The sequence below is a fragment of the Pongo abelii genome, chromosome 8, assembly GCF_028885655.2.
Source record: "Pongo abelii isolate AG06213 chromosome 8, NHGRI_mPonAbe1-v2.0_pri, whole genome shotgun sequence".
Classification (NCBI taxonomy): Eukaryota; Metazoa; Chordata; class Mammalia; order Primates; family Hominidae; genus Pongo; species Pongo abelii.
Genome location: NC_071993.2, coordinates 52,059,243 through 52,075,996, shown reverse-complemented (window position 1 = coordinate 52,075,996; position 16,754 = coordinate 52,059,243). Strand labels below are relative to the sequence as shown.

The 16,754-nt window shown below is 39.2% G+C and overlaps 1 pseudogene; it reads right to left on the bottom strand.

Moving 5' to 3' along the window:
• Positions 1 to 2,386: 2,386 nt before the first annotated feature.
• Positions 2,387 to 16,424, bottom strand: LOC100440357 (ribosome biogenesis protein BMS1 homolog; annotated as a pseudogene).
• Positions 16,425 to 16,754: the final 330 nt, after the last annotated feature.

The following is a 16,754-nucleotide window of genomic DNA, read 5'->3' as shown; positions in this document are numbered from 1 at the left end:
AACATTACAGGCGCGCAACACATGCCCAGCTAATTTTTGTATTTTTAGTAGAGACGGGGTTTCACCATGTTGGCCAGGCTGATCTCAAACTCCTGACCTCAGGTGATCCACCCACCTCGGTCTCCCAAAGTGTTGGGATTACAGGCAGGAGCCACCACTCCCGGCCCTATTTTATGTTTTAACATCAGTCAACACTCATATTTAAAAATAAAAATAATAACAATGAATGGCGGTACCTTAGAACAAGGGAATTACATATCTTTCTCTTGTTCTAGTGCAGACATTTTGTCTACAAAATGTTATTCACAGATGAATTCATGAGAACATTACTGTGAATTTTAAACCCATATACAAGTGTATGCTCATTCATGAATATTTCAATAAAATAAAACTAATAGCAAAAAAGAATTCCAGAGTTGAAGCAGTTTCAGGAAAAAGGAGTTGGCAGTATGAAGTAAAATAGCAAAAAAAATTTTTTTTTAAATGGGTATATTTGTGCCTACAACTTTTTTTTAATTATAGCATTAGACAATGTGTGTGTATATATATATAGAAAGCAATGGAAGTGGCATTGTTTTCATACTAGTCTAGAACATTAAAATATATGTAATATGTGGTCAGTAAAATAATGGCCCCCCAAAGATGTCCACAGATTCCTAGAATCTTACATGAAAACGGTACATCATGCATGTGATTCAGGTAAAGACCTTGACATGAGGAGACTACCCTGGTGCTATGGAATGAACGTTGTGTTCCGTCAATGTTCATGTGTTAAAATCCTAACCCTCAAAGTGATGGTATTAGGAGGTTAAGCCTTACGAGAGACTCTGCCCTCATGACTGGGATTAGCACCTTATTAAAGGCACAAGGGAGCTTGTTTGTTCCTCTCACCATGTGAAGACACAGCAAGAAGGAAGCCTCTGTGAGAAAGCAGGCCTTCACCAGACACCAAAACTGCCGGCACCTTGATCTTGCACTTCTCAGCCTCCAGGACTGTGAGAAACAAAGTTCTGTTATTTATAAGCTACCCGGTCTAATGCATTTCCTTGCAGCAGCCTGTATGGATTAGGACAGTGGGCTCATGTGGATGATGACGGTGTCTCCATTCAGGACTAAGTAAGCACATGAGTCCTTAACAGTGGAAGAGAAGGGGAAGGAAAGAGCCACAGAGACATGTGGCCATAGAAGAAGGGTCCATGGGATGCAAGGTTGCTAATGGTGAGAGTGGAGAAAAGCCCAAAGCCAAAAAATGCAGGCAGACTCCAGAATGTGGAAAAGGTGAGAAAAAAGATCCCCTAGAGCCTCTAGAGATGAAGGTAGCCTTTCCAACACCTAGATTTTAGCCCAGTGAGATCCACATCACACTCTGACATACAGGAGTATAATAAATTTGTTTTATGCCCTGACATAGTGGTAATTTGTTGTAGCAGCAATGGACTAGTAATATATAAATATATATACACACACACACACACACACACACACAAACACTACCCCCTCACCACACACACACACACATAACTATATATATCCTGCCCTTCAAAATTGAAGCAGATAAACTACACATTAGCATTAACTTAGCTGGGTGTGGTGGCCCATGCCTGTAGTCCCAGCTACTCAGGAGGCTGAGAGGGAGGATCACTTGGGCCCAGGAGTTTAAAATCAGCCTGGGCAAACACACTGAGGCCACATTTCAAAAACAAACAAACAAAAAACACAACAAATCTTTGATTAAGCTCATTTCCCACATTTGAAGAGGAGACAATTATTAGATAAAGAGGAGAAAAGAGAAAGAGCTGCTGACTTCTGTGGTGGAAGCACAGGCACAGGCCCAAACATACTCCTGTCCTCCTGGCTTTCCTGTCCCTTCTCATAAGGGACACAGGAACCTCTCAAACTGAACCATGGATCACAGACCCATACTCAGAACTCAATACAGTTTTGTTCTATGATTTTTTATATATCTGTGTCCCTGTTTCTGCCTCCCATTCCCAACTCCCTTACTCTAGTTAGAAAAAAATGGCTATTATCAAATATGAGTACATCCTCATATACTAATGCCAACTGATCACCAGCTGGTTTTCTTCTTTTGCGAAGTCATAAATCTTTAGGCTTTAACACATCTTCCAAGCAATAGAATGTTATTTTCCAGTTCATTAACACAAATTCTATATTTAAAATGAAGACTTCACAAGTTGATTTAAATAACATATTAATGAAAATAGACTGGCCATGGTTCAAACTGACATTTTAATTAAATGTGATGATAGGTTGGGTAACCTAGCAGTACTCTAAAATGACTTTTGGTTATGGCTTTTTCCATATTATGTTTAGGCTGAGGCATCCCTAAATGATTCAATTGTAATTCCCCTTCTTAAACATGAGATTTATCTTTACAAAATAATTTATTTTCTTAAAATTACAAGTTAATTCTATAGTTCATGCATACATAATCTCAGGAGATATCAGCTGTATGTGTACACACATACATATAGGTATTTGTATATACAAACATTACATAATTAAAAAAAAACTTATTAGTAGGGTACAACCACGAAGACAAAGAGGCTTTGTGTAATGTGATGGAAACACAATTGCAGGACAAACAACAGGCTGCCGTGAGGGCTGGATTTACCCTTTCCACTGTAAGACCTGGAAAAACATGGATAGTAGATATTTAATCCCCATAACAGAAAATTTAGGGTGCAGAAAACATCCCACAATTTTTACAGACAATGTCAATAGAAAGGCATTCAAGGCAGGGAATACACAGTGTGACAGTATACAAAAATAAGCAGGTTGATGGTTTAGATTTATGAGACAAGAGAAAGAAATAGTAGATGATGTCATAATTCTCCTTTTATGGAGTTATGAAAATTCTTCATTTTATATATGGTCAGGTGCTTTCAAATGTCAATGAGAAAAATATTTAAAGGAAGAATCAAATCTAAGACGTAGAGAGATCTTTATAAAAGTGACCTTCAGGCTAGGCACGGTGGCTCACACCTGAAATCTCAGCATTTTGGGAGGCCCAGGTGGGCAGATCATGAGGTCAGGGGATCAAGACCATCCTGGCCCACATGGTGAAACCCTGTCTCTACTAAAATACAAAAAATTAGCCAGGAGTGGTGGTGTGTGCCTGTAGTCCCAGCTACTCGGGAGGCTGAGGCAGGAGAATCACTTGAACCTGGGAGGCAGAGGTTGCAGTGAGCCGAGATAGTGCCACTGCACTCCAGTCTGGTGACAGAGCAAGACTCCATCTCAAAAAAAAAAAAAATTTTTTTTTTTCATTCTGAGAAGGTATAATCATCAACACATTCTTGAGCACAACTATGCACACAGGCACTTCCGCATTCACAAGCCATGCTGTGCGCACACACTGATGCCCCTAGATTCCTTTTTTGAAGAGATGGTGTCTTGGTGTGTCACCCAGGCTGGAGAGCAGTGTTAGGATCATAGCTCACTGCAGCCTCAAACTCCTGGGTTCAAGTGATCCTCCTACCTCAGGCTCCTGAGTAGCCTGAACTACAGGAATGAGCCACCATGCCCAGCCAATGTTTTCATTTTTTTGTAGAGATGAAATCTTGCTATGTTGCCCAGGCTGGTCTTGAACTCCTGGCTTCAAGGAATCCTCCTGCCTTGCCCTCCCAACATGCTGAGATTACAGGTGTGAACCATTGTGCCCAGCCACCGGATTCTTTATTAAGAAGAAAACTTATTTGCTGACATGTAGGCAATGAATTGATACATAGTAGTTCATAAATTACTAATTTACAAGTCAATATAAATGAGTTAACACAAAATAACAGCATAAATTAATAAACAGTTTACGACTTCAAGTTTCTTTTTTTTCTTTAAAACATAGCTCTGACAGAGACTACTACTTATCCATTCCATGGAAAAGTCAGAGGTGGTTAAAATGTCAGAGGTACACTTATTAACACCTTGCTGCCTTTTGTGTAGCCTCCTCTCAGTACTTCATCAGTTGGGATTGACACACCTCTCCAGCTGGGTTCAGGAGCCAGACAGGAGCACACAGAACAGGGAATCCAAAGCCATCTCTGACACTAGAAGCAATGAAAACATAAATAACCAAACATATTATCAAGAAATGAACAAGAGATCGATATCAAGCCCAGCAAGAAGAGAAGAAAGCATTTAATCTGCCAGGCTCTCATTCTAACAAAATAATTTACGACACGCATGTCTCTATCTGACATATGTGAATAGAAAAAGAAGAGGTGACAATAGAGTAGAGAATTCCTCTTCCAATTGTCTCTGATCTATCCAACCTTTGTTACAGGTCAGAGAGTTCTCCAATTTATAATTAAACAAGAGAGATAATGTGGCAACCAGGACACAGAGATGTACTGAGAGTACTGCTCAGCTCTCTGCCTAGGCCTGATTCTGATGATCCCTGACAATGAGCGCTGTGAAATTTACAGCAGATCAATACACATACACACAAACACACAAAAGAGATACTTCATGGGCAAAAAGCACCAAAGATATAAAATAAAATGCCTGAAAGACCATAAAACAACTTCTGATGAAATGCTGTTTTCATTTTGCAGTAGTGAAATATTCACCACCAAACCTACAATTAGCTTAAAAATTACAATAGGTACAGTACTTTTGGATCCCATCTCCAATTCACACCTTATCAACATGTAATAATCACACTGCATCTACAACAAAGCTGGATGGACTTTATATGCTGAATACAACTTGTACAGTAAGAAGGAAACTTTTTGAAATAATGAGAATACAACATTTGTATGCCATGCTCTACTTCACAAAAGAAAATACAATCGTTTCTATTTTTAAAATGTATTGAAATAAAATACAGAAAAGAGTATTCTAATACCAGTTAACACTAAGAGAATATATCTCTAAACCAAAGATCTTGGATCTTCTAGAAAGACAAAATCAACCAGTATATATTTGGGTAAGAAAAAAAAATAAAGAGATCAAGAAAGGAGAGAAGACGTTAGCACAGAATCATCTCCAAAAATGGCTTTCCGACGCGTTTGACCAGTTTTCAAGTCCATTTGTTTTTCCTCCTTTGGCATCAACAGCCTATATTACCAAGGATATGCAAAATAATTCAATTTGTACATTAATCAGCTAATCTAGAAGTGGCAATATAGTCAATGAAAATACAAAGAAACAGAAAATGTCAATGAATTGCTTAAGATGTTTAAGATGACACAGCGTAGGGAAAAAATGATCTGATAAACACTGGAAGAGATAATAAGCAAACTCAGGCAGGTTCCCTAACACCACACTTCAAAAGAACTTATAGAAAGAATAAAGGAATAACCCTTAAAAAACAAAAAAATCTAATTTTAGAAAAAAATTGCTTAAAAGGGAAGTTAGTGTTTTGTAGATCTTCTGGAAAGCTGATTAATTTCTAAGCTAAAAACACATGATCCTTAAGAGAAATGGCTGAGTCCAGCCCCAAGGCAGGAAGAGGACAAAATGAGCCTGGATCCTCTTGTTCTGTCAGAAAGTAAGAAATGGTCAAAGACTAACAGAGACAGTTGAAAGGACACAGGAGACAGGCTGAAGGCTCCCGCAGCCGAATCTGGGACAGCACAGGCATCAGAAAGAACAATGACAGTGATGGAAAATAACCCATGGAATAAAACACAAGTGCATTAGTCAGCAGTGATACCGAAACAAAGAGGAGAAGAGAAAGCTCTTTGTTAAAAATGCCAGGTAACAAACGTAGAAGGAATGACAGAGGAAGAACATCCATTTTAAGTCACCAGTGCCATAACTGATAGAGAAGATCATCAGGGGGCTAAAATCACTGGATGAAAGAAAACTATACGAAGCTTTTTAACGTAGCACAATAGATAAAAGTATGAAAACATAAATTAGAAAAAACTAAAAATCATACCATAAGAGATGGATAAGTTAGAATACAGGAATAACAGGCCAGGCATAGTGGCTCACATATGTAATGCCAGGATTTTGGGAGGCCAGGTCGGGAGGATTGCTTGAGCCCAGGAGTTTGAGACCAGCCTAGGCAACATAGTGAGAACTCGTCCCTAGAACAAAACAAAAAAAATTAGCTGGGAGTGGTGGTGCACTCCTGTAGTCCCAGCTACCTGCGGGGCTGAAGCCGGAGGATCACTTGAGCCTGGGAGTTCAAGGCCGCAGTGAGCCAAGATCACGCCACTGCACTCCAGCCTGGGAGACAGTGAGACCTTATCTCAAAACAAAAACAAAGAAACCACAATAACAAAAAAACACTGGTAACAACAAAATCATGACTACATAAAGACTGTATAGAAAAAAATGCTCAGAATATAGAAATAAAATTATGTATTTTACCTGTAACTATATTAGAAGAGAGTATTCTTGTAGACAAGAATGACTAGAAGGATATGCAAAAATGAAAATAGCTAACAACACTCATTATGTCAGGCACTGTGGTAGGTAGTTTATGCACATCGTAACAAATTACATACTACGTTATCTCAAAATTTTCAGGTAAATTTTAATGGGAGTCATAAATCAATACAACAAAATCAACGTTTTGCAAACATCAACTAAGCATAAAGGTATACAAATTCCCAACCCAGGCTGAAAAATAATTCACATAAGCCACACATCAGTGGAAACCTACCCATGGGAGATAATACAACATAATCTAAATAAAACTTTCAGAGACAAGGCATGTGGCTTCTGGACAGCCACAAACTCCCTGACTTTGCTTTAGTGTTTTGGCCACCAAAAGAAAGCCAAGTGGCCTCAGGTCTCTTAAAAACCAAAAAAGTAACCTATGGAAGATGGCGTGGTATTTGAGGAATATTTGAGGTCTGTTGAAAAATGCATCCTGTATTTTTTTTTCAAGATAAGACTCCCTTGTAATGTCAGGTAGTGAAGAGCCCTCAAGAGACACATGCACACACAAAGAAAAACAAAACAACATAGAATGAATCCCACCAAAATGTGTTATGATGTCAGAATTATGGGTGATATGATCTTCTGTAATATATCTTTTTATTAAAAATAGAAAAAAAAGCAGACTTACCCTTGATTATCTATAGCCTCTGACCCAAGTGGTTTGGAATCGGAAAACAGCATCACTCGACTTGAAGCCATCTTGGCATCCATGGTGGAGTAGGTGGAGATGAGACTCTGGACCAGCTCATGGGTGGGCCCCACCTTGTCCTGTCAAGGCCACCAAGAAAGGGCACGTGAGGAAAGCACAAAGATCCTGGAGAGACACTGGTTTCAGTCAGTTTCTCAAAATTATCTTAGACACATTTCCTGAGAACCTTTCTTAATGCCACAAAAACCAGAGAAGAAAATCCTTATAACAAAGCTTGAAATGGATCCCCATTTCCATTAAACTTTTCCAAAGCTCAGTGAGTATATAAGCTGATAACCTAAACACCTAGCTAGAAAAACCTCAGTTCTAGTGCTATAACAATGCTAGCTTTTCTAACATTTTAAAATAACCCTGCTTTTAACCCAAAAAAATTCAACTACAGAACTAAGAAATAAATATTGGAAATCCACTTTAAAATAATGAGGAGACCACTGTGAATGAGAAAAAGAAAAAGACAAATGAGAGCTGGAAAGCACACTGATTTTGTAGAAACAGAAATAAGCCTTGCAGGTGCCACACTGGCAGCAGTGCCCGCGCTGGGGCCACGGATCAAGGAGGCATGGAGGACAGGACTCTTCTGCTTGGTACAATGAAAAAAAGGTATTCTTTTTATTCTACATATTGGCAATATGCATTTGGGCCTTTATTATAAGTACAAGAGAAAAATCTTCAATAAATAAAAGCTGAGTACATTACTTTTTTGAATTAAAAAATAGATTCGGAAAGAATAATGAGAGTTCAGAGCAATGACTCCCGCCTCACTGAAAACCGTGGCTGCCACCAAGGTCAACATAGACAGTGTCTTTGTCATACAGCACACCCCCAACTCCAGAAAGAGGCGCATAAACCAGCTGCTCCTTAATTAAACAGCGCTTTTGTTGTTCAGGAAGAGCACAAGGGTCTGGGAGGAAACTGACCCTTTGTCACTCATGGCAAAATCTTCTACCCCTGGAAGACAGGACCCAAAAAGCCAGCTTCAACTGACAAGAAGTCAGTAAGTATCTACTGTTGACAGGGGTGTTAAAAACGATGCACAGTCCAAGGGATTAAACCATGACCCTAAAGAAGGGCACTGTGCCACACTGGAACAGTGGCCCTCTAGCCACAAGAGGTCAGAGAAGAGGGGATTCGGTAACACCTTTGCAGGCCTACACATAGCTGGCTTACTTTTAAAACCTCCAGCAAGGCCATCTTCCCTTGTTTGGTCATTTTTCAGTTCTTCTGAGAAATGAAGCCATCCCAAGAATCCCATGTGTAATTCTAGTATGTTCTACGACAAGAGAATACCTGGCATGTGAATTTGGCTTTTATTTTTCAAGTGTGCTCCTCTTAACCATAAAGTGACACCTGCCAGTCACATTTTGTTCGGATATCCTCCGGGTTTGTCAAACCTTCCATCCTAGAAAAATACTCAATCATACAACAGAAATGAATGCCAAAAGTTCCTATACCTCCTTTCATGTGTCAATGATTCATCACACTCTTGTCCACTAAGCACATCATTTAGAGACTAGAAAATGCAGAAATAAGGAAGCACTGTTCACCATCCAGCAGAGGAAAAGGGGCAGGCACACAACGGTGTCTCTAGGCTGAAAGTGACATTCATTCTGTAAGACACCAGACACGGAGATGATGTCCACCTGGGGTCAGGGAACAGTGAAGAACATATTCAGAAAATCCCTTTCTGGAAGAGGGTGAGCCTGTGCTCTGAGATTTGTACTGTGGCTTGGATTCTGGCAGGTGGAAAAAGGGTATTCCAGGCTGAGATAACCACAGCACAAAGAAGAGCACAAAGGAAGGAAACTCAAGGCACACACGAAGGACTCAAGCACCTGGGCACGAAGGCAGCATCACTGAAAACTGAGGCTGAACGTAGGATGGGGCCACATCCTGTAGCCTTAAATGCTTCCAAGTCCTCCCATTTTCCTGAACATCTCACAATTTATTTACTCCCAAAGGCACAGCATCTTTGAGCAATGATATAATTAGACATTTTCCATCAACTACACTTCTACCCGCACTATTCAAATAGGCACAAAATAAATCCTATCACTGTTCTTTTTCTAGCTTTTTTAGCTTTGAAATATATGGCCCAGGAAGAAAAAGTTGACAATCACTTTTTACCTGTCTGCCAGGATATAAGGGTGAGAAGTTTGCCATGTGAGAGGCCTAAACTTCATAACTGCAATAAAATGGCCCAGATTGTGGATTTCTTGGTTTTGATATTCTCCATGCACCATTCCAGAAAGGTAGAACAGCTTGACACCCTAAACATCAAAGGAAAATTTAAAATTAAATTTCAATTAAATTCTCATCAATACTGCAACAAAATAAAAGCTCTAAACAAGAAGCAATCCTAAGAAGGGAGAATTCCAGCAAAGCCACTGTCCTGATGCTTTCAGAGCCTTGCTGGCTTCTTTCAGGACTTACTAGAACCCCACAGAGGCAGACTGCTCTGCAGCCAAGCCGGGGCATCCGTCTAAGTATGGTGAGGGGAGGGAGGTGAGGCCTCTGAGCACAGAAATGGTTCTGTGGCCGATGGACCAGAGCAGTATGGAAAGGAAGGGGCAGTGCCTGGTCCTATAACTGGGAGAAACTTCTGATTTACTCTATTAAGTCCCGACCCCAAAACACCCAGACATTGCCTGGTGCAGCAGGTACAGAGACAAATGAGATACACCAAGAGGCCCAGAATAAGCACTCTCTTGAGGGAAACCTTCCAGAGACTGGGAACACATACACAAAGGGAATACAGGAGGCAAATCCTAGAGAGACGCTTAGTAACGTCTCTTCAGTCTTTTTTGTTTGTTTGTTTGAGACAGAGTCTCACTCTGTCACCCAGGCTGGAGTGCAGTGGACAATCTCAGCTCACTGCACCCTCTGCCTCCCAGCTTCAAGCAATTCTCATGTCTCAGCCTCCCGAGTAGCTGGGATTACAGGCGTGTGCCACCACACCCGACCAATTTTTGCTTGTTTAGTAGAGACGAGGTTTGGCCATATTGCCCTGAGCTTGAAACTCCTGGCCTCAAGTGATCCACCCGCCTCTGCCTCCCAAAGTGCTGGGATTACAGGTGTGAGCTACTGTGCCCGGCCTCTTCAGTCTATTTTAAAAGGATTATACTGTTAGTTTCTAACAATTATTTCTCTTCCTACCAGGTAAACTTCTGTCCAGAACCTGTGTTTTAATCGCTTCTTTGTCTTCTTCAGTTGCCTATCATGCTTGAAGGAGTCGAGGTGAGTGAGAACTCCCATAATTTTAGGAAAGCCATGTACTTGACAGATGTTTAGAAACTCAAATGTTTCCATTTCAAACCCAAAGCTGGCATCTATAAGCATCAGTACCTAAAAGCAGAACATATTATTTCTCAAAGAAACTACCAAAACAGACCACCTACACTAAGGGTTGGCAACTGGCCCACCGGCCAAATGCAGCGCATCACCTATGTTTGTAAATAAAGTTTTATTGGAACACAGCCACATTAATTCATTTACATATTGTCTATGGCTGCCTGTGCACTACAACTGCAGAGCTAAGTAGCTGCAAAAGATATGATCCACAAAGCCAAAAATATTCACTACCTGGCCCTTGACAGAAAAGTCCCACTGCAGACTAAATCAAATGACCACACAGGCATCACCCAGAGAAACCACCACCCTCTGACTTGCTCTAAAAGGCAACTGTAAGACAAGGACCACTAGGATATAAACTTCCATTTTAAGAATTCTAATGCATGAGAAGTAACTCAGAAAAGGCTGGGTCTAACCTGGCCCTTACCTAAGAAATCCTAATGTAAAGAAATGAAGTTTTCTGTAACGTATTTTTAAGCCAAATAACAGGTCTCTGACATCCAAAGAATGGGAAGAAAGTGATAATCAATGAAATATATTAAATAGGTACAGAAAACCAACCTCTTCTTTCAATCTCCTCACAGAAAAAAAAAAAATCTGTTTTTTGCTGGGAAGTATGCAGTGGAAACCTCTATCTTGTATGTTAATTTGTATAACTCAATTGCTCAGAAATTTTTTTAAATAGCTACCAGTTTAGAATTAAGTCAAAATACAGTAAGATTATGATGAATGGTAGTCTATAAGAAAATATAAGCAGATAAGACCAATTTTTAAAATTTAAGACACTTCAAAGATGCAAAATAATTTCAGAACTGATTCCTGGAAACTTCTAGTTTTAATATTAAAGATAGTTCTGTTGTTATCTTTCCAAGGATAACTAAAAATAACACAAAATGGAAACAGAAATGCCCACCTTTGATTAAACTAGGAAACATTCAAAACCCAAAACCACAGAATATATGAAGTTGGGCTTGTAGGAAAGCACAGCTGCCACTGCAGACTGAGGCAGCAAGCAGAGCTCTCCAGCAACACTGGACCAGCTCAAAGAACAGGTGGAATATCCTCACACCACATCTGATGCCACAGAGTGCCAAGGGGCAAGCAGCTAGTTGTAGGGTCAGGAAGAACAGGGAGCTAACAGTCCCTCAGCTGCCAATCTTTGTCATCTAAGCCAGTGTTACTCCCATAATCTACACACGCATGTACACACCCAAATCCATGTATTGTTTGTGCCTTTGCCATACTCAGGAGGCTTTGACAACCCAGAGCAGAGCAATCAACATAAGCTAGGCTAAATAAATTATGGTGCATCCACAGAAGGAATATTATATTAAAAAGAAGGAGGCAGAGCTACAGTACTTACTGATCATATGCCTCCAAGATATATTACACGAAAAAAGCAAAACATAGAACAATGTGTAAAATAAGCTACCATTTCTGTTTTTAAAGGGTGGCATGTGTGTTTATATGTATCTGGAAGGATATCACTCTGCAGGGACCTGAGAGACCAACGGTTAGAGCAAGGAAAAAGAAAATACGCATTGTGTGTACCCTACATTACAGTTAGAGTGCTTTACCAAATGTGTGTGCTCCTTTTGAAAATCTTAAAAAGATTTACATAGGCATCTCTCTCAATGATAGTTAAGAGGCTGGGAAGGGGAGCAGGGAGGGAGGGACAAAGTGGGAAAGGTTAACAGTTACAAAAATACAGTTAGATAGAATAAATTCTAGTGTCCAACAGCATACCAGGGTGACTATAATTTATTATATAATTCAGAATAACTAAAAGAATGAAATTAAAATGTTCCTAACACAAAGAAATGATAAATGTTTGAAGCGACGGATATCTGAATTACCCTGATTTGATCATCACACATTGCATGCTTCTATCAAAATACTACATGTACCCCATAAATATGTACAACTATTATGCATCCATAATAACTAAAAAATAAAAAAAGTAAAGGCATCTCTTAATATGTATGTCTTTAAAATTAGAAACTTGCTACATTTTAAAGAAAAGAGAAACAAATGACTTCTATGAACTATTTCAATCATTTCAAGTATACAAGATTTAGTAATCTTTACACAACTTTACATTAATAACACTTATTTTTACTAATAGTGGCATTACATGTTCAAAATTTGAACGTTATTTAGTTTTCTGACATTACAATGGCATAACTTTAAAATCTGTACTACTTTTTACTTTATATTTTAGGAGTCTCCCTGGGCCAAAGAATAAAATCTGTAGCTCTAGAAAAAACTAAACAAAAATGAAAAAACCAAGGTATCTGTCACCTCACACTTCCTAATCAATATGGCTTATTTTTTTGCTAATTTTTTTTTTTTTTTGAGATGAAATTTCGCTCTTATTGCCCAGGTTGGAGTACAATGGGGTGATCTCGGCTCACCACAACCTCCGCCTCCCAGGCTGAAGGGATTCTCCTGCCTCAGCCTCCTAAGTAGCTGGGATTATAGGCATGTGCCACCTCATCCGGCTAATTTTGTATTTTTAGTAGAGACGGAGTTTTTGCATGTTGGTCAGGCTGGTCTCGAACTCCTGACCTCGGGTGATCTGCCCACTTCAGCCTCCCAAAGTGCTGGGATTACAGGTGTGAGCCACTGCGTCTAGACTTTTTTTTTTTCTTTTTTGCTAATTTGTATTTTATTTTTGCTAATTTAAAAGACAGTTAATAGAATATCAGAAATAGTGAACATTATCATTTCCATAAATGCAAGAGCATGTACATTTTCCATACACTGAGTACTGTCTAAATTTTCTATTGATAAACTCTGACCACTTCTTCAGGCAATTCATGTACTTACTTTAGCATTATCATTAAGGATGAAGGTTCTTGAACCATCAGGAACAAGGGTCCCATCTTCACACAAGTTATTTAACTGCTGGGAGGCTCTATTTCATCTTATGTAAACTACAGATAATACCTACTCACCTCAAGGGTGTATCAAGGGTTTATGTAAGCTAAATTTGTAGAAAGCCATTAGCACAGTGCCAGGAAGGGTCCAAGAAGAAATGGTACTTACTATGATATATTTGTACATATATATGTATGCATGTTAATGAGCTCTTATTAGCTGCGTTCATTAATGGTTTTCTCTATCCTGTGATTTGCTTTTAGAGTTTGGAATACATTTCATTGTGCACATTCCATTTGTATTATTAATATGACAACATTTATTACTATTATTATTATCAATTCAATCACATCTACTATATCCCTGATGATGACGATGATTCCTTTAATAATCACAAAACTCTCTTCCCTTCATCACGGGGTAAATAACCTATCACAATGCTGTAAGTCACCATCAGCACCCCAGGCTGCCCCTGCTGACTTACCAGATCTGCTACTTTACCCAGATCAATCATCATGTTAATGTCACACTGACATTCAGTAATGGTGAATCTGTGCTTTTTACCTATAAGTGAAAAGATGAAAATTTTACTTTAAGAAGACCCTGAAAACACTCTAACCATCAACTCTAATTTTCATTTTTTAATTGCATCCAGTAAAACATCATATACATTTACAGGAGTGTACAAGAAGTTCATTTTTATAGGCAAAAACTGGCAAAATAAAATAAATTCCATCCTGTTTTTCTTGCTGTGTTCTAAATTTAAATAATATCAAGTCTACCCAGATGAATAAAAGTGCTTAAACAGGGAAAATTCTGACTGCACAGGCTCCACGATAACCATGATCCTGCTGTTCAGCTGCAGGCCAATGTCTTCGCCTCTATCAAAACTTCCCGTATTCCCACTATAGCTACAAACATCCTCAAACATAATGCAACAGAATATTCATAACGATAATTATGTCCAAATTAAGGTAATAAGAAAACAGTCAAGAAAATATGGCTGGGCACCATGGCTCACACCTGTAGTCCTGGCACCTTGGGAGGCCAAGGCAGGTGGATCCCTTGAGCCTACGAGTTTTGAGACCAGCCTAGGCCACATGGGGAAACCCCATCTCTACAAAAAAGAAAGAAAAAAAAAGAAAAATTAGCGAGGCATGCTGGCATACACTACTCAAGGTAGGAGGATTGCTTGAGCCTGGGAGGTTGAGGCTGCAGTGAGCTGTAATCACACCACTGCATTCCAGCCTGTGCCACACAGCAAGACTCTGTCTCCAAAAAAAAAAAGAAAATATGGATGCTCCAAAGATAAAGAAAAGCTTCAATCCAACTATGTTATTGCAATAACAAGAGATTTCAGAGTGTACATTGCCATTCTACCACTGGAAGTTTGTTTCATTTTCCCTCAAACTTGGAAAGGTCGCCATCTCCCAAAGCAGACAAATTCTCCCAGGAAAAAGAGAAAACACACACTTCCACCAGCATGTGGCTTCATAAGGGCAAGCACGTGCACCTGGCACATAGGAGGTATGTGCTGTCTGTTAAATGATGTGTTCACAGTGACCAGGCCTGCTAGGCCCTTCCAAGGAACATGCTTGGCAAAGCCACAGAGCAGTCAGGATAAGACACGTATCACATCCTCATCTCTGGGAACTTACCCTTTTCTGAAGTTATAGCTAACTTAGTAAAAGTATAAGAGAGGTAACATGATATGACAAAATTTCACATGTTCCACTCAAGAAAACAACAAACACACGCACGTCCCTCAGATGACAACAGCCACGCCGACTCTGTGTCTGTGGCGGCATGTCCTACCTGACACGATCGTCACAGGGCCTCTGATCTCGGTTAACTTCTGCCAGGTGAAGTTCCGAATGAGGCATTGTATCAAAGTGCTCTTTCCAACTTTGGAGGCCCCGTCACCACTACCACTATTGCTGGGGGCTCTAGTGGAGTTCCATCAACCACTGGAATATGATGCTTTTTTTTCTTCAAATCCTGAGTCCTATTCATTAAAAACAAAAAAAGAATGTAAACTCACTTTCAAAATAGAGTAAAAGTAGACTTTTTAAGTATACTTATAGATATGAGTACTTTAGTATATTTTATAGAGTACAACAGACAATATATAAATATAATTAACTTGTCAATTATTAACTTGTTAACTTCTGACCCCCATCCAAATAACTGCTATTCAATAAAGATGTAACAAGATGACTTCAATAGTACAGAGAGTTGAAATTTAAACACTCCTTAAATCTGACTGTTTTATGAGTGATTTTAATAGTTTTTTAAAAACCAAGAGGTAAATACCGAGGCAGTGCATCATAACGGATAAGAACAGAAGCTCTGGAGTTAAATTTGGCTCTCCTATTTACTGGTTATATGATTGGAGGTAACTTGTTTTCTTGACCTCAGTTTTCTTGTCCATAAAAAGAGGGCAATAATGATTCCTACTCTGATAAGGCTGCTGGAAGGATTTAGTTGAATAATGTTTAAAGTACACTGCTAAGAATATCACAAGGACTCACTAAAGAAAGCTATGTTAGTATTAAATATTGTAATTTTTATATTTTATATTACAACTTTGTGAAACATATCCAGAGGGAAAAAGCACACTTATCACCATAGAAACAGTTTAAAGTTTAGGAACAAATTCTATAAATTGTTGTATCTTGTGCAAGAAACACCAACCAGTGTGCAGATGCTGGAGGCAAGGCAGCTTCTATGGGAAGTCTTCTCACGTTTTAGTAAAAGCCACACAGCATGCATCTCCATGTCCTTTGGAGCTGGACTAGACTTGTGAATCCAAATGTCACTCGTGAGAGGCTCCTACTACTTAAAAAGAATCAATGGAAGAAGCATCAGACTGTAGCTAAACATACCTGTGAAAGGATCGAGCCATCTGCATGGCAGACTGAACTGCAAAAGCTTTGGAATTTCTCTTCCAGGCATTTTCTTCGTCTCCTAGCTGGAGATCCTGCAGATGCTGCTTCTTTTTCTTTCCAGCTTTGGGTCCACTGTTTTTCTTTCTGTGTTTCTTCTGGTCCTTAGTCTCCACAGTGGCTATTTACCAATAACAACTAACTCTAACCTACAAGGAAGAAGGTTGAGGTAAGGAGGTGGGAAAAGCATTTTACTATCCAGGCAATACCCAGGGAAAAACATTAAATTTCATTTATTGCTTTATGAAGACATGATGTATTTGTTCACTGAACAAAGGTAGAAACTGCTTAACCATCCCCAATTTCATTTCTCTCTGTTATGCTATAAATTAGAGGAGTTACCTCTGCTAAGGTTACATTTTATGGTTAAGTTACTTTTTATTCATCTTAAGTGTCAACATCACCAGTATCTATTTCCAAGGATGGAAATATTCTATATCTGTACTTTTCAGCCA